Here is a 22,292-nt window from a genome sequence, read left to right as displayed (position 1 = left end):
CTTTCTAAGCCTTTTGGAAGACTGCAAAAATAATTGTAATAGACTTTGGGATCCTCTGAGCTTCCCTACAACAACTAGTACAGAAACTGACAATATAATGTATTCCATTTCATAGTGTAAAAAGTTTGAGAGTTGCATGTGAAGTTTCTGTAGAATTTTAAACTTAGTGTGAAGTTGTGAGAACTGTGTACTATTCTATCTCCTGTTTCTCTCTTTTTGTTAATTTGTAAACCTGGAGAGAATTCCTCTTGTGCTCCTGAACAGAACATATGTGAACATGTGACTCTCCCAGTTCATTTGTTGCACTGAACATGTAGACTGTGTTTTGTATGGTCAAAACTCTCTGCTTTCCTGTGGTTTGACTATTTGTTTAGTAGAATGGCCAGTCCAATCCTTTCCTCTCAGTTTGGCTGCTCAGCCGGCACCTCTCTGCTTCATACTCCAAATCCTTCTGTCAGGGAGACCCAGTTCTGAAGCCTGCTTTCTTTTGTTTTATTTCCTTCAGTTAGAGGCCCTCCCTCCAGACTTATTGTTTCTGGCAGGTGTTGTGGGACAGGTAAATGTTAGCTCCTGTTTCCAGGAGAGATCATTAGCTCTTTTCTGCCTTGCTCCAGTGTGGACTTGTCCTACCCTATTATATTTGAACCTGAGGATGAACTGTGGAGATTAATTCAATTTTTGCATGCCAATGCCACAAGAGATGATCTGTGTGCTGGAATATAGGTATGATTCTCTTCCTTTAGCAGGGGAAGAAGACTATACAAATGTGAAAGAGCAGAGGTGAATGGGGCATACAGACAGAAGGAAGAGTAATAAAAACAGGAGGGAAGGGGCAAACAGACTGAGAACAGAAGCAGTTCTTTTGGCTTAGTGACAGTTAATGAGAAGTGTTAGGTTTGAGAGTGATGTGGACAGCTTCTCTAGTAACCTGAAACACTGGGTGGCTGATGAGGGTATCTGAGCAAGGGAAGGGGTTCTAAAAATGGGTGGATGCTAGTTCAAGTAACTGTGAGGGAAGAGATGTGTAAAGGTTCAGTGAAACTCGTCTAAAAAGAGGATAAAAAATGGACACTAACTGCATGTAGGAGGAAGTGCATTCTAGTGTTTAGAGAAGAAACAAACAAGTCATTGCTCCTGTTAGTAGTCTCAGCAAGAAGGTCCTTGAATCTGAGTCCTGTAAGGTTTCTGCTTGGAGTCCTGCAACAGGCTGATGTGGGCATTGTACGCAATTCTACTAACAACAGTGTATAGACATTTCCTTTCTTCCCCTTACCCTGTCTTGTCCACAGGTGCATAGGTATGGCCTTTTTGGTCAGAATCTGAACCAAATTCGTTTTTTTACCATACTCTACTGACTATCTAGGTTATGGTTCAAGATTTCAAGTAGTGCTACTGTTTTCAAAGCAGTTTGCTCCCAGCCTTGTGTTTTGGTTGACATTACTTTTCCTTGATAAAATAGAACAACAAAGGCTGTGGTTGAGTTATTGCTGAGTGCTTAATGGCTCCCACGTTAGTCTAGAGTTTCTCAGTGTGGATTGATTTAAATTGCCCAGTGAAAAGCCTCAATTTAAATAATCAATTTTAATCAACTTTTCCATTCGTACTTTACTTGTTTTCTAAGGAAAGGTGCATTCTCAATGGTTGAGATAACCATTAAAACATAAGGATTTACAACTAAACAGAGCCTTTACTCCAGAGATGATACATCTTTTTTGTTAGCTAGGAGGGTACCCTATCACTATATACATTTATTTAAGCAATTATATAGTTTACTATTTTCAGATACATATTAATTGTACATTTTTAATATGTTAGAAAATGGTGAATGATATAATTCTTATTTATACTATTGTGCCATATTTATAAAGGTTGACCTTCAAATTTAGATGGTTTTTCCCCTGATTTTTTTCTATCTATAGAAAAGCAGCCTTTGACTTTAAAGTTTTTGATAGAGGCTAATGAATTCAGCATATTTATTTTTTACTTAAATGTTCTAAGAGATTATAATAAATTTTAGGCCATACATAAATAATATTAAATTCAGATTCCATTTTAAATAAGTTTATTTTTAAAAAGAAAAACTTATAATTTAACAATAAAAATCCAATTTTTAGTTACCCTGCTGTTGCTGCAATATCACTCTCTAATTTGCTGCTTTGTGAAGCAGTTTGGGGATCCTTGGATGTGATTAGTTAGTGTTTATACAGTGTTTTGAAAATGGAAGACATTATGTAAGTACTAAGTTTTATAATTAAATAATTACTTGATATGTTTGTAAGGAAGATGCTGAATAAATGTTATGATGGAAGCTAGTAATGAAAACTAAATTCTGTTCTATACTGACACCATAAAGATGACTTGCAAGAAGAAACATGGGTTTATGCTGCATGCCTATATATATATTTTTTGTTTGTTTGTTTTTGCTTTTTGATGTATAAAGAAGGCCTAACATGTTTAAAAACTTTTTTTTTTTCTTGCTTGACTTTTATCCTAGAGACAGGACTTGACATTCTTGAGGATTTTCAGGTTAAAAAAAACTTAAAACTTTCAGACTTTCTTTATACATAACAAAGAAAGGTGTGTATGGGGAATGGGGGAGAATAGAACAAATAATTTTTCTCTTTCCTTCACAGGGCACCTTTCAATTTCTAGTTTATTAGTATGCTTGAATAGTTGCATTTATGAAAAATCTCAATTATTTCTAGAATGCTCTTTTTAAAAGATTATGGTATTTAACATTTTTTTTAAATTATGAAGTTAAATTTTCTCCACTTTATACTTAATTAACCTCATGGTCATGCTACCTATTTAAGTCAGCCTTTATTGTGTAAAATATTTGTGGAAAAATAAGTTGAATTTATAACACTGTTTTCTGACTGATATTTTGTACTGATTGCATTACACATTCCAGCAACTACAACAAAAAAATCAGTATCTTATTTACTGTTCAAACTTTGAAATAGTTTTCTAGGTTACATGAATCTATTTAACAGTGAGCCATGCTGATATGTTTAGTCAGTATATTCTCTAGATTCTTTGTTACAGTACAGCTGGAAAGCTGAACAGACCTTGGAATTCAAAATGAAATACTCTTTCATGCATATAAGAGGGTGACAGCTAAACCTAATGAAAGAAGTCAAGTTAGTAAATTTTATACAGTAACTCCTCACTTAACGTTGTGGTTATGTTCCTGAAAAATGCGACTAAGTGAAACTATGTTAAGCGAATCCAGTTTCCCCATAAGAATAAAATGTAAATGGGAGGGTTAGGTTCCAGGATTTTTTTTTTTTTTTTTTTTTGCCATATAGTATAGTACTATAGTTGGGAGGTGCCCCCACCTTACCCCACACAGGCACAGCCTACTGGCACTGGAGACAGTGAGGCCGGCAAGGAGGCTGAAGGTTAGGAGAAGCACGTTGCGCAGCAGCGGCAGCTTCCCCTACTCTGCAAGCACCAGGATGGGGCTCAACCCTCAGCCCACCCACTCCACTCCTTCCCCCAAGCCCCCAACCTTAACTCACCTCTTCTTTTCCCCCTTTACTCCGCATGCGGCATCCTCACTCCTCCCCCCTTTCTCCCCTGCCTCCTGCTCGCGGCAATCAGCTGGCTTGCGGCTTTCTGGAGGGAGTGTGGAGGAGTGAGGACACAGCGTGCAGGCTCCCCCTCCCTCCAGAATGCTGCAAGCCAGCTGATTGCCGTGGGGGGAGGTGGGGGAAGGCGCTCATCTGTGGGGTCTGCTGGCAGGTGGGAGGCACTGTGGGGGGGCCGTAGGGGAGCTGATAGGGGGGCTGCCAGCTGTGGACAAAGCAGGCAGCCAAACGACATTATAGCGAAGCATTGCACAACTTTATATGGAGCATGTTCTGTACTTGAGCAGGGACGTAAGATCAAAACAACTTTAAGCGAGAGGCCGTTAAGTGGGGAGTTACTGTACTGAGTTTTTGAAAATATGCACACTTGCATACAGGGAATACTGAGAATTTTAATAACTATTAATGGATTGATGAAAAGAGTCTACAAAGGCCACCACTGAACTCCCACTCATAAGAAGGGCCATACTGGGTCAGACCAAAGGTCCATCTAGCCCAGTATCCTGTCTTCCAAGAGTGGCCAATGCCAGGTGCCCCAGAGGGAATGAACAGGTAATCATCAAGTGATCCATTCCCTGTCGCTCATTCCCAGCTTCTGGCAAACAGACTAGGGACACCATCACTCCTGCAAACATTTATGCCTGTGTTTGGACTGGGGCCAAAGATATATTTAAAATCTTATGGTTTAGCATAATTTCACCAGTAAATCTACTTTCTGGAACAATTCCTCTACTTTTATTATTTAAACAATTTTGGAACATGTTGTAGCATCTGCAAAACCCTACAGCAACCCTGAATTGCTACTAAAATCCAATACACTGTTAGGTGGACTGCTGAAAAAGACACTTATCTCAACAGCTTTGGAATTGATATAGGCTGAAAAGAACAGAACTTCACATGAGGAATTACATAGAGTACATATCGCCAACATTTGCTGAAATACTGTCTTCCTTGGATGCAGATTTGAGACACGGGTTTCTTCTGACTGATTCTGACCTATATATATATGAATTGTCTGGCAAAAAAAAATTTCCCTGGAACCTAATCCCCCCCTTTACCTTAATTCTTATAGGGAAATTGGATTCGCTTAACATCATTTTGCTTGAAGTCACATTTTTCAGGAACATAACTACAACGTTAAGCAAGGAGTTACTGTACTTTGGTAACAAAAATCAAACACGAACTCGAGTCAAAAAGTTGATGATAATAGCCTCAAATGGCTGGAGCATGGCTGCTCGTTAGCAATCTGGGAGTCTGGCCACAGATGATCACTCAGACCTAGGGCATTGCCGTCGGGAATCCCTCTTCCTACTGGCATGTCTTTTTGGTAGATAGAACATTAGAGGCATAGAGTTTGAGGAGATATATGAAGTCATTTTAGTGTCTCAAAAGAAGACCGTCAGACTTAGTTTGGGTGGGAGAAGCTTGTGTTTTGGTGCAAAAAGGTTTGTGTGGATTTTTTTAAATACCGCATGCACAGAAACTGCTTAACTACCACCTTCACTCTTCTAAGATAAACATGACATTTTCTTAATAGACAGTTAGTAGCTATTTCAGTCTCTCATGAATGCATCAAAAGTATATCAGATTATCTGCAGTCCCTTGTAACATGCTTTGTGTAGGGCTTGACGCATTAAACATTTTAAAAAAAATCCCCACAGATATTGTACGACACAATACTTTTTGAGCCGGTTTGAGAGATTAAGTTTTGTACATCTCGATTTTTTTCTAGAGGCACTGTTTTGAGTCCACAGAATGGTGAACTTCAGGCTGTAATGACTGGTCCACCTTGCACTATTGTCCACAAGGTTAAGATGATGCTGCAGACTTGTTTTGAAGGGCTGGCTTCTCCAACTGAGCTGTTTGACTCTAGACTGAAAGGGAAGTGGAAAGAATGAGTTTGTGTCCCCTTGATACTCCTGGGTTGGTTTCCTGTTGCAATTTATAGCAGCTCATGTTGCTCAGAATTGTGCTGGGTGCCAGTGGATCCTAGAAACCAGTGTGACTGTAGAGATTTGACAAGCATTTGGGGTTCCCTAGAAACATTCTCTGTGTTGGGATGCAGTATGTGTGTAGCTATATCAGCTCTAGACTAATCAAAGATTCCACTGTGTTAGGGGAGTCCTCCACTGGCTGGATCTTTGCCCTAATATGCCAGAAAATGTTGCCCTTCATTTCTTCCAAAGTTGGCAATAAACTTGCATCGTAGTAAGCTAATTGCCATGCCATTGTTTTTTCCCCCACCAGCATGCCTATGTTGGCAAATTGCTTTTCCACAAGCTTGATGTGACAAGGTTTATAGGTTTTTATCTGGAATGTATTAGAGCCCTTAGACTGTCCTCCTCCCTGCTCTCTCTCACTTCAAGCCAATGCAGTAGTTTCCGCTATTAATGAGCGAACCTTGTCTAAGTGACTACCTGTCTCTGTCTCTCAGTGTTACAGTTTGACAGGTCTGTAGCTTGAATGTCATGTCAAGGCTCATCCCATTTGGGGCAGAGCAGCTTGAGTGGCGAATCAGGACTGTTTCTATCCAGGAGATTAGCAAAGCAGCTTCATGGTTGTTTCTGTACATGTTTATAAAGCATTATTGCTTAGATTAGTAATCCAAGCAAGAATCCAGGTTTGATATCAGTATTACAGAACATATTCTACCTTGAGGGATGCTCAAATTCTTCCAACACCAAACACCTTTTAGATGTATCTAAAGGCAGAGCAGGGATGTGGATGGTGGGTTCATGTTGAGAAGTGGTATAGTAGGGAAATGGAGCTGAGTTATATGAGAGAGCATGTGGAAATGAAGTGAGGGTGCACTGAGGACCTACACTGAGAGAAGCAGAGAGGAGCTCTGTCCTTATGAACCTGAGGTGGTTCACTAATGATCTCTGCTGGTGTGATGAACTGGAATGGAGTTCTACTTCAACTGGAGGCTTCCCCTAGCCCGTACGTGTATACCTTCAACATTCTCTCCCATCCACTCCTCAGGTCCCCAGGTTTACTGTACATGGCTGCTCATCCTATCTGCTTTGACTCCCTATGGTGTTTCTGGGGATTGGGCAGCTGTGGTCTTGGTGGGTGGGGTTACAGTGGGTGTGGAGGACAGGGACAGAAAGTGGGGATGTATGGAGGCAGGGATCCATCCATGCTCCTCCCCCTTACAGCTCTGGAAGAAGTATTCATCCTCTTCACATGTAGTCCACAGGTTGTTCACCAGTGGTAAAAAGTGTCTGGTGACAAGAGGAGAGGAGATACATTAGGGGAGTCTAAAGTCTTCAGAGTCATCTGTGGCTCCTAGCTTCTCATGTGGAGAAGTCTTTCAAGCACCAGTGCTTTATGCTGAGGTACTTTGTTCCCAGGTGCTACTGCCTGAGTTTGCTAAGGAGCCAAGGCAGCAGTACTGATTTGTCAGTGCAAAGATACTGATTTGTCAGTGCATAAGAGACAGAGATCCCATTCTACACCAGCTTTGTCTCATTCCCAGCCTAGGGCCCCCACTTCCTTCAGACTCCCCCTCCTATCCCAGTATGGCTCAACAAGTTATGTGCAGAGCACAGCTGGTGAGCTAGCAAGACGTAGAGTGTTGAATCTGAGCAGGTCTGCGAGCACATCTTAGTGAAACTCAGGTTATCCTGAATTAGGAGGACAACTTTTGTGCTTAATTTCAAAACTTCAAAGTGGCTGGTGTGACAGACTGTCGATGTCCTGCGATACCTTGAATGAACTTTATCGAATTGTTGAACCCTATTGAAGTAGGGTTAGTACCTTCGTGGTATATTGTATCAAATGCAACTGTGTATATGTTATTGTGGCATTGTTTGTAGAAAAGTGGAATGCTAATGTACTACTTCCGTTATCATCCCCTTGAAGCCACCCCACTGGAGAGGCAAGCATATATTATTTCAGACTGGTTTCAGAGTGGCAGCCGTGTTGGTCTGTATTCACAAAAAGAAAAGGAGTAATTCTGGCACCTTAGAGACTAACCAATTTATTTGAGCATAAGCTTTCGTGAGCTACAGCTCACTTCATCGGATGCATTCAGTGGAAAATACAGTGGGGAGATTTATATACACAGAGAACATGAAACAATGGGTGTTACCATACACACTGTAATGAGAGTGATCACTTAAGGTGAGCTATTACCAGTAGGAGAGCGGGGGGGGGGACGGGGATCTTTTGTAGTAATAATCAAGGTGGGCCATTTCCAGCAGTTGACAAGAACATCTGAGGAACAGTGGGGGGTGAGGGGCAGAATAAACAAGGGGAAATGACCCATCCACTCCCAGTCTCTATTCAAGCCTAAGTTAATTGTATCCAGTTTGCAAATTAATTCCAATTCAGCAGTCTCTCATTGGAGTCTGGTTTTGAAGGTTTTTTGTTGAAGAATTGCCACTTTTAGGTCTGTAATCAAGTGACCAAAGAGATTGAAGTGTTCTCCAACTGGTTTTTGAATGTTATAATTCTTGACATCTGATTTGTGTCCATTTGTTCTTTTACGTAGAGACTGTCCAGTTTGACCAATGTACACAGCAGAGGGGCATTGCTGGCACATATCACATTGGTAGATGTGCAGGTGAATGAGCCTCTGATAGTGTGGCTGATGTGATTAGGCCCTATGATGGTGTCCCCTGAATAGATATGTGGACACAGTTGGCAACGGGCTTTGTTGCAAGGATAGGTTCCTGGATTAGTGGTTCTGTTGTGCGGTGTGTGGTTGCTGGTGAGTATTTGCTTCAGGTTGGGGGGCTGTCTGTAAGCAAGGACTGGCCTGTCTCCCAAGATCTGTGAGAGCGATGGGTCGTCCTTCAGGATAGGTTGTAGATCCTTGATGATGCGTTGGAGAGGTTTTAGTTGGGGGCTGAAGGTGACGGCTGGTGGCGTTCTGTATTTTCTTTGTTGGGCCTGTCCTGTAGTAGGTGACTTCTGGGTACTCTTCTGGCTCTGTCAATCTGTTTCTTCACTTCAGCAGGTGGGTATTGTACTTGTAAGAATGCTTGATAGAGATCTTGTAGGTGTTTGTCTCTGTCTGAGGGGTTGGAGCAAATGCGATTGTATCGTAGAGCTTGGCTATAGACAATGGATCGTGTGGTGTGGTCTGGATGAAAGCTGGAGGCATGTAGGTAGGCATAGCGGTCAGTAGGTTTCCGGTATATGGTGGTGTTTATGTGACCATTGTTTATTAGCACCGTAGTGTCCAGGAAGTAGATCTCTTGTGTGGACTGGTCCAGGCTGAGGTTGATGGTGGGATGGAAATTGTTGAAATCATGGTGGAATTCCTCAAGGGCTTCTTTTCCATGGGTCCAGATGATGAAGATGTCATCAGTGTAGCGCAAGTAGAGTAGGAGCATTAGGGGACGAGAGCTGAGGAAGCGTTGTTCTAAGTCAGCCATACAAATGTTGGCATACTGTGGGGCCATGCGGGTACCCATTGCAGTGCCGCTGATTTGAAGGTATACTTTGTCCCCAAATGTGAAATAGTTATGGGTGAGGACAAAGTTCAGGCACCAGGTTTGCCGTGACATTATCGGGGATACTGTTCCTGACGGCTTGTAGTCCATCTTTGTGTGGAATGTTGGTGTAGAGGGCTTCTACATCCATAGTGGCCAGGGTGGTGTTTTCAGGAAGATCACTGATGGATTGTAGTTTCCTCAGGAAGTCAGTGGTGTCTCGAAGATAGCTGGGAGTGCTGGTAGTGTAGGGCCTGAGGAGGGAGTCTACATAGCCAGACAATCCTGCTGTCAGGGTGCCAATGCCTGAGGTGATGGGGCGTCCAGGATTTTAGCCCCCCACTAAAAGCTCTCCAACGCATCATCAAGGATCTACAACCTATCCTGAAGGATGACCCATCGCTCTCACAGATCCTGGGAGACAGGCCAGTCCTTGCTTACAGACAGCCCTCCAACCTGAAGCAAATACTCACCAGCAACCACACACCACACAACAGAACCACTAACCCAGGAACCTATCCTTGCAACAAAGCCCATTGCCAACTGTGTCCACATATCTATTCAGGGGACACCATCATAGGGCCTAATCACATCAGCCACACTATCAGAGGCTCATTCAGCTGCACATATACCAATGTGATGTGTGCCAGCAATGCCCCTCTGCTGTGTACATTGGTCAAACTGGACAGTCTCTATGTAAAAGAATAAATGGACACAAATCAGACGTCAAGAATTATAACATTCAAAAACCAGTTGGAGAACACTTCAATCTCTTTGGTCACTTGATTACAGACCTAAAAGTGGCAATTCTTCAACAAAAAACCTTCAAAACCAGACTCCAATGAGAGACTGCTGAATTGGAATTAATTTGCAAACTGGATACAAACACTAGCTTGAATAGAGACTGGGAGTGGATGGGTCATTACACAAAGTAAAACTATTTCCCCTTGTTTATTCTGCCCCTCACCCCACACTGTTCCTCAGACGTTCTTGTCAACTGCTGGAAATGGCCCACCTTGATTATCACTACAAAAGGTCCCCCCACCCCCACCCCGCTCTCCTACTGGTAATAGCTCACCTTAAGTGATCACTCTGGTTACAGTGTGTACGGTAACACCCATTGTTTCATGTTCTCTATGTATATAAATCTCCCCACTGTATTTTCCACTGAATGCATCCGATGAAGTGAGCTGTAGCTCACGAAAGCTTATGCTCAAATTAATTTGTTAGTCTCCAAGGTGCCACAAGTACTCCTTTTATTTCAAACTGGATTTTCCAGAGACCAAAAGACAAAGAAAGGGTTTTTAGATAAATAATCTGGTTTTAAACTGGCTGGTGGCTTTTTTCCTGATCCAGCAAATGGACAGGACCTCTGGTATCTGGAGGACCCCAATCCTTGTTCTGAGCTGGAGTTGTGATGAACTTGTGACTGCAAAGGAATCCACTTCAGTGGGTCATTGAAGCACTGTTCCTGCCAGAATCCATGTTAGAGTGGGGGTTAATTCTGGTAAGTTTATTAGCATGTGTGTAGGTTTTTATTGTTTTTAATATGTTTTCTCTTTTTTTTTTTTCCCCCCTTAAGAATAAAGTAGGCTTGCATAGGGCATGCTGTGTGGTTTTACTTTTATAACTAGCAATTACACCTGTTAACTGCCTCTGAAGAGAAAGAAAGCAGGTGTCCTAAGGCAACCTGTCTATGCTGGGAAATACACAGTGAAAGCAGGGAACTGTGCAGCACAGAAATAACCTTGTCAGATGGGGGAGAGATGCATGTCTACACCCAAGAGAGGCAAGAGCTGAGGATCTGGAAGCCTGAGAGTGGATTCCCTTGCTTGGCCACCGAGGTGAAATACAAATGCAGTTGCCCTGAACTATGATGACTGGTTTGTGATATTACCGATCTGGGTGAGAGAGAGAGAAGTTTCGAGTTTGTGGGGACTCCAGTTGTTTAGCTAGAGGAACCAAAGAAATATAAGGGAAACATTAAAAAAGGCAACTCCTTTAAAATATATAATTTGCAAAACTTAATAAATATTGTAGTAAAACTACCCAGAAAATTCTGTTGTCGTGGGAATTAGTGTGCTGAATTTGCAGACGGAATTAAATCTCTAAATAGTGATACAGGGATTTTAGATTTGCTCTATGGCAGTTGTCACTATTGAAACCTCCATAATTAGCTGAATACATAGAAATATATGTACATTCTCAGATGCTTAATGGGAGCCAGTTTTAGAGCTCTAGCTACTCCAGAAGGGATAAAATGAGAACTTAATGAAAAAATAAAGCTGTAGTATAACAAAGACATAGGCCCTGATTCAGCAAAACACTAAGTATGTGCTTAAATTGGAATGGGTAGTACACACGGCTCTCACTTTTTACTGGAATTAACACTAATACTCATGGGAGAATAGATTCTCTCCTAACATTTTAAAGAAATAAATTAACAAAGCAGCATCACCACCTAATTGGTGGATGGTCAAAGCCAAAATATCCTGTCCATTTATGGTGGATAGCAAAACAAACACAGCTGTTACATAGAACACTTTTCTTGATTACCTCTGAGTGCTTATGGATCTAGGCTGGGATGGGCAAACTTTTTGACCCAAGGGCCACATCTGGGTATGGAAATTGTATGGTGGCCCATGAATGCTCACAAAATTGGGGGTTGGGGTGCGGGCTCAGGAGTGGGGCTGGGGATGAGAGGGTTGGGGTACAGGAGGGTGCTCTGGGCTGGGACGGAGGGATTGGAGGGTGGGAGAGAGATCAGGGATGCAGGCTCTGAGTGGCACTTACCTTAAGCAGCTCCCAGAAGCAGAGGCATGTCCCCTCACCCCACCAGAGGGGCAGCCAGGTGGCTCTGCATGCTGCCCTGTCCGTAGGTGTTGCCCCTGCAGCTCCGATTGGTTGCGGTTCCAGGCCAATGGGAGCTGCAGGGGTGGCACTTGGGGTGGGGGCAGTGTGTGGAGACCCCTGGCTGCCCCTATACTTAGGAGCTGGAGGGGGGACATGCCTCTGGTTCAGGGAGCCGCGCAGAGCAGGGCAAGACCCCGACCCCACTCCCTGGCTGGAGCTGGGCAAGCCCTGGACCCTGCTCCCTGGTGGGAGCTGTCCCCGGGCCATAGTTTGCTCACCCCTGATCTGGGCCTTGAATCAGCAAAGTGTTTTAAGCATGTGCATAGTCCTGTGTTCTCAAGAAGCTTGATGAATCAGTTTTATGGTGGTGATGGTGTTCTGTCTTCTGAGTATTTTCACAGTATGCTGTTGTGTTCGTTCCCTTGCTCAACACCACAAGGTTGGGCAAGGAAGGTTTCCTACAAGTGAAGAAAGTTTCATAGCCATGGTACACTTAAAACCTGTTGTGAAAGGACTGAATGGCTTATATAAAATAAAAAATTTGTGTATTTTTATTAATATTTTACGCTTCCTAAGTAATATATTGGAACACAAAGAGAATTTGATCAGTTTCACAATTTTGAGTTTGTGTATTGTGATAGGATTACAGTATTGTATCAAACTGTAGCTTTCCAATATTTAAGGTAGTTTAATTTTTACATGAATATATGGTTATTTTAATAGAATCCAACAATCAAGTTGTAACTTTCTTATGTTCAGTTATAGCTGAAAAGAAGCAAATCTCTGCTTTTCACTTTTTTTTTCTTTTTGAGACTTTCAGTAGAACTTCCGTGTGATTAGTATAACAACTGTAAACATTTTTTTTAATGGAATTTAAAGGCTAAAAAAAAAGATAGTAAACATAAAAATTCAGAAGGTACCATGGTCATATTAAAAGTATAAATTTCTGATCTCTATCTAATGCAGTGTTACATTGTAGGAGAGCCTCCTTTCAAATAAATGAAGTGAGGTGGTAGGCTAACTTTTTTGAAGGAGAGCGGTTGGATTTTTTTGGTTAACTATTGGTCCAAAGTAGGGAAATGTGTAGGGGTTTAAAAGGATGGTTTACTTTTCTGTTCCACGTATTTGTATCTTTACTCACATCATTGTGTATTAGAAACAGTTGCTCGGTGACCCTTTAAAACAAATACACTGGGCTAAAGGCTGTTACTATCTTGCTTCTGATAGTGTTGTATTACGTTCTTTTGTCCTGTATGAACTTTCATTTGTATGTCTGTGCTTTCTACTGGTAAAGGCACAGGTTTTGAGTGGACCGATTTTATTTAAGGTACCTGTTGAAATAAATTACAGAAAAGGGATGTTTTCCCGTTTGCCAGTGGTAATATAAAGGTCAGCAATTACAAATTGGCCTCCAGTATGGATCTGTAGATTTAATAGGGGCAGCAATTTGCATACTCAGAACCTGCAAAAGCTGCATGGTCATGTGTGGCATTTTGTAGAGCACTTTAGAAAAATTGTCTCAAAATACCAACTTCAGCTTCGTCAAATATGTCTGGGGTGCTAAAAACCCTTATAAATTAAAGACTTGGAGATGATTTCTTGTTGCAGCTGTGTACTAGATAACAAGTAAGATACTACTGTCCCTTTTTAAGAACTAAGTATATTGTCAAGAGAGAAACTTCCTGATACATTGAAAATTCTGTATACAATTTTTAATATCTGAACAGTTGTATTCCACTGTAATAATTATTAAAATAAGCATTTTCTTACAGTAAACACATGATGATTTTCATAAATCAAAGCATAACTTTAGAGATGCTGTCAGTTTTACAATTAATAAAATAAAACATTGCTATTTCTCATTTCTGCTGGCTTCAGAAACGGAGTATGTATACAGTCAGAATGAATGGTGCAAATAAGAATACGTCTGAACAAAAATGAGGAAGTTAGTTAAACAGAAATTAAAAGGTACAGTGCCAAAAGTGAAATCCCTGCAAGCTGCATGGAAACTTTTTAAAGACATCATAATAGAAGCTCAATTTAAATGTATAACCCAAATTAAAAAACATAGAACACCCAAAAAGTGCCAACAATAAAGTAAAGTAAGGAGTTGGAGGCAAAAAGACATCCTTTAAAAAGTGGAAGTTAAATCCTAGTGAGGAAAATAGAAAGGAGCATAGACTCTGGCAAGTTAAGTATAAAAATATAATTAGGAAGGCCAAAAAAAGAATTTGAAAAACAGCTAGCCAAAGACTCAAAGTAACAACAACAATTTTTTTTAAGTGTATCAGAAGCAGGAAGCCTGCCAAACAAACCAGTGGGGCCACTGGATGATTGAAATGCTAAAGGAGCACTCAAAGAGGACAAGGCTATTGCAGAGAAACTAAATGAATTATTTGCATTGGTCTTCACAGCTGAGGATGTGAGGGAGATTCCCAAACTTGACCCATTCTTTCTGGGTGACAAATTTGAGGAACTGTCCCAGAATGAGGTGTCATTAGAGGATATTTTGGAACACATTGATACATTAAACAGTAATAAGTGACCAGGACCAGATGGTATTCACCCAAGAGTTCTGAAGGAACTCAAATGTGAAACTGCAGAACTAAGTGTGGCATGTAACCTATCATTTAAATCCACTTCTGTTCCAGATGACTGGAGGATAGCTAATGTGATGCCAATTTTTAAAAAAGGTTCCAGTGGCCATCCCAGCAATTACAGGCCAGAAAGCCTAACTTCAGTACTAATCAAATTGGTTGAAACTATAGCAAAGAACAGAATTATCAGACACCTAGATGAACATGATTTATTGGGGAAGAGTCAACTTGTTTTTTGTAAAGGGAAATCATGTCTCACCAATCCACTAGAATTCTTTGAGGGGGTCAACAAGCACATGGACAAGAGTGATCCAGTGGCTACAGTGTACTTACGTTTTCAGAAAGTCTTTGACACGGTCCATCACCAAAGACTTTTAAGCAAAGAAAGATGTTGTTGGATAAAAGGGTAGGTCCTCTCATGGATCAGTATCTGGTTAAAAGATAGGACACAAAGGGTAGGAATAAATGGTCAGTTTTCAGAATGGAGAGAGATAAATAGTGGTATCCGCCAAGGGTCTGTACCGGGACGAGTACTGTTCAACATATTCATAAATGGGAAACAAAATGGCAGATGAAATTCAATGTTGGTAAATGCAAAGTAATGCATATTGGAAAAACATAATCCCAACTCTTCATATAAAATAATGGAATCTAAATTAGCTGTTACCACTCAAAAAAGAGATCTTAGAGTCATTGTGGATAGTTCTCTGAAATCATCTGTTCAATGTGCAGCAGCAGTCAAAAAAGCTAACAGAATGTTGGGACTCATTAGGAAAGGGATCGATAATAGGACAGAAATGTAATATTGCCTTTATATAAATCTATGGTATCCCACATCCTGAATACTGAGTGCAGATCTGGTCTTCAAAAAATATATATTGGAATTAGAAAAGGGCAACAAAAATGATTAGGGCTATGGAACAGCTTCTGTATGAGGCGAGATTAATAAGACTGGGACTTTTCAGCTTGGAAAAGAGATGACCAACGGGTGATATGATAGAGGTCTATACAATCTTGACTGGTGTGGAGAAAGTAGATAAGGAAGTGGTGTTTACTCCTTCTCATAACACAAGAACTAGGGGTTACCAAATGAAATGAATAGGCAGCAGGTTTAAAACAAAAGGAAGTATTTCTTCACACAACGCACAATCAATCTGTAGAACTCTTTGCCAGAGGATGTTGTGAAGGCCAAGACTATAAGAGGGTTCAAAAAAGAATTAACGTTCGTGGAGGATAGGTCCATCAATGGCTATTAGCCTGGATGGGCAGGGATTCAAAACCATGCTCTGAAGTGTCCCTAGCCTCTCTTTTTCAGATGCTGGCAATGGGCGCCAGGATGGATCACTTGATCATTACCTGTTCTGTTCATTACCTCTGAAGCATCTGGCATTGGCCACTGTCGGAAGACAGTATACAGCGCTAGATGGACCATTGGTCTGACCCAGTATGGCCATTCTTACGAACTTTCAGTATACCACTTCAGAAGAATGAGTTACTCTTGTTTCACCTTGATAGATATGTATCGCAGTCCATTGTATCCAATGATGGTATGACAACAGTTTGTGTCTTCTCTTGTGGCTGTCTAAACCAATCTGCGAGGAGCAAGGTTGTGAACGGATCTTATGTAGGAATGTGTAGGCTCTCACTGAAGACTTGGCATTATGCTCTGCCCTTTTATCAATCAGTTTTTCATGCCTGTCTTTCAATAAAGGTTGTAAACTTCTTGAGGCAGTTGCTGTCCACTCAGGTCTGTCTTTTTGCTCTGTTTTAGAAATGATCAATATTTATGCCTCATGAGTTAAGATTTGGCTTATGAGTGTCTTTGAAGCATTTACATTGCCTGCCCTTACTGCGCTTTCTGAGTTTCAGCGCACCATAGAGGACTTTTTTCAGGAGTCTGTAATCATCCATTCTGATAAAGTGACCTGTCCATCGAAGCTGAGCTTTGGTAATCATTGCCTTGATGCTGGTTGTATTTTCTCTTTTAAGGATATTAACATTTAACACTTTATCTTGCTAGTGGACCTTCAGAATAGAGCAAAGACAGTACAAGTAGTTGATATGTCTAAAGGTAAACTGCCCATGTTTCACATTCATGTGAAAGGGATGATTTCACTACTACATTGTATATCACTTTTGTTGACAGTTTGATAGCATGCTGGTTGAGTATCCTTTGGCAAAGTCTTCCAAAAGCCTGGCTTGCCTTTCATATTTATTTCTTCATCCAGGTAACCATCACTTCAGATGGTACTGCCAAGGTGTGTAAAGTTACTGATGTTCTTTAGTTTTGTTGATGGGGCTGTATGGATGAGGGCTTCAGTTTTTTCAGGCTGTTGGGGAGTCCAAACTGTTTAGTTGCCTCTCAGAACCTGTGAAGGATAATCTGAAGGTCACTTGACTAAGTAGAACACAGTCATTTACAAAAAGGGCTTCACATATGAGTTCCTCAAGGGCTTTTACCTTTACAGTAAGATAGACATGATCTCTGCCAACAGATCGTTGTGCCTGCTAGAATTAGTGTGTCTCCTGTAAGGCTTTTTGCCTTACACTTCTTTTTTCTGTACACGGCAGTCAGTTTTGAATCCTGCTACTAATATTTACCTTCTTTCTAATCCAATTTTAATTCTTCACAAGCAGGACTGAGCATAAGGGACAAAAATTGTTAATGCGAACTGCCCTTGCAATCGATCATATCCAGGTCAATTTGTGTTAATAATTAGGAAGCTGTTGTTTATCCTGGAGGTGAAAAAATGGCGACATTGGGGTCCTTGTCTGATGTAGGAAATAGTGGTGTGTTGCCAGAGCAATGAAGGAGTGGAAGAAAGCAATTTTTGCTCTCAAGACTTCTCATCACTATAGTCATGAGTTTAGGAATAGGAACACTAATAATCCAGAATTTTTAGTTTTAAAATCGGAACCTAAATTAGAATCTTCTTTCTCCCTTGATTAGTAGCCATATAGTGTGATCATATAGTGTGTACAACTCCTGATTAAAAAAGAAACAATCACTTCAGCGATCCCAGACTATGGGGATTTATTTGACTATAAAATGAGCTTTTCGGAGTAGAGAAGGCACATATACAGTACTTCTACAATTATATATTGAGCACAGTCTTCTCAGAGGGGGAAGATATTTTGTCAGCTTCTTGGAGGCCATCCCCCATCAAGTGAAGTAAAGTGAGAGATGTGACTAAATATTAGGGCTGTTGCATGATTAAACAATAATAGAATACCATTTAATTATTTTTTATATTTTCAAATATATTGATTTCAATTATAACACACAATACAAAGTGTACAGTGCTCATTTAATATTTATTTTTGATTACAAATATTTGCACCATAAAAAGCAGAAGAAATAGTATTTTTCAATTCACCTAATGCAAGTACTGTAGTGCAATCTCTTGATCTTGAAATTTGAACTTACAAATGTAGAATTATGTACAAAAAAAACTGCATTCAAAAATAAAAAAATGTGAAACTTTAAAGCCTACAAGTCTACTCAATCCTATTTCTTGTTCAGCCAGTCGATAAGACCGATAAGTTTGTTTACATTAGCAGGAGATAATGCTGCCTGCTTCTTGTTCACAATGTCACCTGAAAGTGAGAACAGTTGTTCTCATGGCACTGTTGTAGCCGGCGTTGCAAGATATTTACATGCCAGATGTGCTAAAGATTCATATGTCCCTTCATGCTTCAACCTCCATTCCAGAGAACATGCATCCATGCTGATGACAGGTTCTGCTCGATAACCGTCCAAAAGCAGTGCAGACTGGCAAATGTTCATTTTCATCATCTGAGTCAGATGCCACCAACAGAAGGTTGTTTCTCTTTTTGGATGGTTCAGGTTCTGTAGTTTCTGCATTGGAGTGTTGCTCTTTTAAGACTTCACAGGTGTTCCACACCTCATCCCTCTCAGATTTTGGAAGGCAGTTCAGATTTTTAAACCTTGGGTGGAGTGCTGTACCTATGTTTAGAAATCTCAGATTGGTACTTTCTTTGCGTTTTGTCAAATCTGCAGCGAAAGTGTACTTTAAATGAACAACATGTGCTGAGTCATCATCTGAGACTATTGTAACATGAAATACATGGCAGAATGCGGGTAAAACACTGAGCAGGAGACATACAGTTCTCTCCCAAGGGGTTCAGTCACAAATTTAATTAACACATTATTTTTTAACGAGTGTCATCAGCATGGAAGCATATCCTCTGGAATGGTGGCTGAAGCATGAAGGGGCATAAGAATGTTTATAGTATCTGGCACATAATATCTTGCAATGCCGGCTACAAAGGTCGCATGCGAAAGCCTGTTCTCACTTTCAGGTGACATTGTAAATAAGAAGTAGGCAGCATTATCTCCTGTAAATGTAAACAAACTTGCTTGTCTTAGTGATTGGCTGAACGAGAAGTAGGACTGAGTGAACTTGTAGGCTCTAAAGTTTTGCATTTTGTTTAGTTTTTGAGTGCGGTTATGTACCCCTTTCAGGAGGCTGATTTGTCTTGCATACGACAAGTTTCACCTCACTTACCCACTAGCTTACAAAATCAGACATAAAAATACAAAAGTGTCACAGCACACTATTACTGAAAAATTACTTACTTTTCTCAATTTTCCTATATAATTATAAAATAAATCACAACACTGAGGTTGAGAAAACTGATACAGTATATAGAGCATTATAAACAAGTCACTGTCTGTATGAAATTGTAGTTTGTACTGACTTTGCTAGTGCTTTTCATGTAGCCTGTTGTAAACCTAGGCAAATATTTAGATGAATTGATGTACCCCCTAGAAGACCTCAGACTCCTGAAAGGGATACAGTATTCTGGAACGGTTGAGAACTATTATTGTACAGCACCAAACATGCTACTGACATACACAGTAATATATTAATTTGTAAGCTCTCTGGGGAAGAGGTTGTCTCTTAATACATGTTTCAGTACATTGCTTAGGCAAAATGGAGTCCTGATCTTGAATGGGGCCTCTCGGCAGGACTGTAATACAAAAACAATGATGGTTTTGATCTGATATGCTGAAACTGGTAGAAATTCATGTTTTATTTGACCATAGGATTCTGGCATATCAATACACAAATTCTGAAGTTATGGTCTAGTTGAGAACCTGGTTGAGAACCACTGCTGTACAAGATAAAATATATACAGTCTGTGCCCTGATGAGTTTGTACAATGCAAACCTGGAGTGGATGAGATGCTGGAAAACCCTAAAGAGGGAGTGGCTAGGAGTTCTGGTTGACTCACTATTTGCAAGTATCATTGAAGTGAGTCTTTAGGAGGGAATTGAATGGAGAGGCTGGTGGCTTGATGGACTTTGGGACTTTTGGGACTTTGTACTTTTTAGGTAGTTTCCTAAAGAGAGGTTGATTTCGCCTTGGTTGGTAACCATTAAAACATGTTAATTTGAAATTAAATACAATGGTTACACTAAATCTGTTGCTTCCCTTTGCTATCTAGGAGGATACACTATATCTGTTCACATTGGTTTAAGCAATTCTATCACTTACTTTACATTGATTCAGATTCTTAATTTTTACATTATTTTTTATTGTTAGCAAATAGTGAATGATGCATTGTTTTATTTACTAGATTAATTTTTACTTGTGATTTGTATCCAGCTCTATTTCCATGGAAATTAGAATTCAGTTAAAAATGTACAAAACCAGCATTTCAGTTTTTTTATTAGTTACATAAAACTACCTTAACTATGCCAGAGATATAAGGAAAAAAGTGTATCAAAACAAGTTTTGCATTTAAAACAGATTTATTATACAAAGGTAGTACCCTCTGTAGTTAGCGAATTAAACTGATTGCTTCAGGTCATCATGTTCAAGATATTAGAATAGTAGATCTCATCGTCTCACGCTTAGGTTTTGTTCACGTATTGGAAAACAAAAATAAGATTTCCTGTTTTTTTTTTCAACTTCTAATCAGTTTCTCAACTTTGAATGAACTAATCATTGAATTGAATTAGTTGAATAAACTCAAATGAAGGAAATAGTCCCTCTGCACCTGCACAGAAGTACAGTTGTGTAAAGCTGGTGTAGCACTTCAGCAAATTCTGCTTCTGTGTGCTTAGACCTTGACTTCCATCAGTTGACTTTCTTTATAACATTTGCAACAAATGTGTACTGCTTAATATTTAAATTTAATTTAAATTTAATAATTTATAGTAAGTTTAAACCTGAACACATAGGTTGTCATACTTTAAAATTTAATTTTAAATTAGGTTTATTTTTGAAAGGAAAGACCCAGAATTTAAATTTTAAAAATGTTATTTAAAACCCCACATTTATTTGTATCCACGCTGTTGTGGAAGAAACAGATGAATGAGGCATTGAGGCTGGTATTCTTTACAGAGGAGAGGGTATGGAGTTCCGGAAAGTAATAAGAGATGAAACTAGAGATAGGGACTAGGATGGTATTATTTAGGGCCTTGAAAACAGAACAGATTTAACTTGATGCAGCGTATATGTAAAATCAGCTCTTTTTTTTGTTATACAGTACCTTTGTGCCTGTGTAAAGCTACCTCCCATAGAATTTCTCAGGAATGTTGGCTTATAAAGTACATTTAAATGTTTTACATGCCTCTGTATTTTTAGGGTACATGTAAATAGATAGTACTGTAAGATAAAATATACAATTTATCTACACAACAAATATCTGGGATTTTCTGTTTGCTATACAATAACATTTTTGTGTACCGTTCAGAAGTACAGTAAGCATCTAACATTTTGTAATAGGGTTAGATGGTAAATTTATGAATTATATGTTTGGGAATATTTAATTTGCGTGTGTGTGTGTGTGTGTATATATATTTTATATATCTCAGCCCTTGGCACAAAACCCATGTCCCTCTTACTAGACACATCAAAATAAGATACCATTTACAGCAAATTGCGCAGGTCTTCATAATAGCATTCTCCTCTTGTGTGCTCTGATAGCAGTGATGTTAGCTGATGCTCGTCCCTCTTTCATATATGCTTTTATCATAGTGAAATGGTAGCAATGTTGACATTTTAAATTAACCTGTTTCTGAGTTAATACTTAAGGATATTAGGATATGCTCACACCCAGGGCTATTGTTGCAGGGTATCCGTAGACACAGGCGGACATCACTGCATCAGGTTGTTCTCTGCTCATGACTTGAAGGTTATCTTCAGAGCCATGAGAGCTAGAAGGTTCTTTTAATTAAAGCTTAGGTTCTGGAGCGAAAGAAAGTTAGCTTCTCCTTCCCAAAAAAGGATGGCGTTACTAAGCTGCTGCCAACCATCCCAGCACCACCCTATGCAACCAGTCCAAAATGTACAATAGCCACAACTCTAAACTCCTGAAATTTTAATGGTCCAATTTCATACATTGGAGGAGAATGGAGGCAGTGTAACTTGGCAAGGCTAAACCTTAATGGCGCTGCCATCCCATACACTGGTGAACAGGGCCGAGCTTCTTGGGACAGGAGCTGTTGCTGCAGGGTGTATGCAAGGCGGGCTCACTCTCCAACCTTGTTCCAGACTGGATTGGGATTAGGGTTGCAGTGCCAGGGCAGAGCATGCTGCTACACGTGGTCAGTGTCCCTGCAGAGGGGTGAGGAGGAGCAGCAGAGGAGGAGAGGATGCTGGCCTATGATGAATTTGGACTCTGGGTGGGTTGCTAAAAAAGACAAAATGGAGTTGGTGGGTCGCCTTGGTTTAAAAAAAATTGGGAACCACTGATGTGGGTAATTTAAATATCAAACCATTTAACGGCAAACTGAAGTGGGTAATTTGAGTGTTCTAATTTCTCAGGGGAAGAAATTG

General features: G+C 40.1%; 1 protein-coding gene across 10 annotated transcripts in view; it reads left to right on the top strand.

Annotated features, from left to right (window-relative positions):
• HIPK3 (homeodomain interacting protein kinase 3) overlaps positions 1–22,292 on the top strand; it is a 157,440-nt gene that overhangs the window by 14,904 nt on the left and 120,244 nt on the right. The gene's annotated exons all lie outside the window — the stretch shown is intronic.

Source organism: Chelonia mydas, chromosome 6 (assembly GCF_015237465.2).
Source record: "Chelonia mydas isolate rCheMyd1 chromosome 6, rCheMyd1.pri.v2, whole genome shotgun sequence".
NCBI lineage: Eukaryota > Metazoa > Chordata > Testudines > Cheloniidae > Chelonia > Chelonia mydas.
Note: the sequence above shows the minus strand (reverse complement) of the source record. Positions and strands in the feature narration are given on the sequence as shown.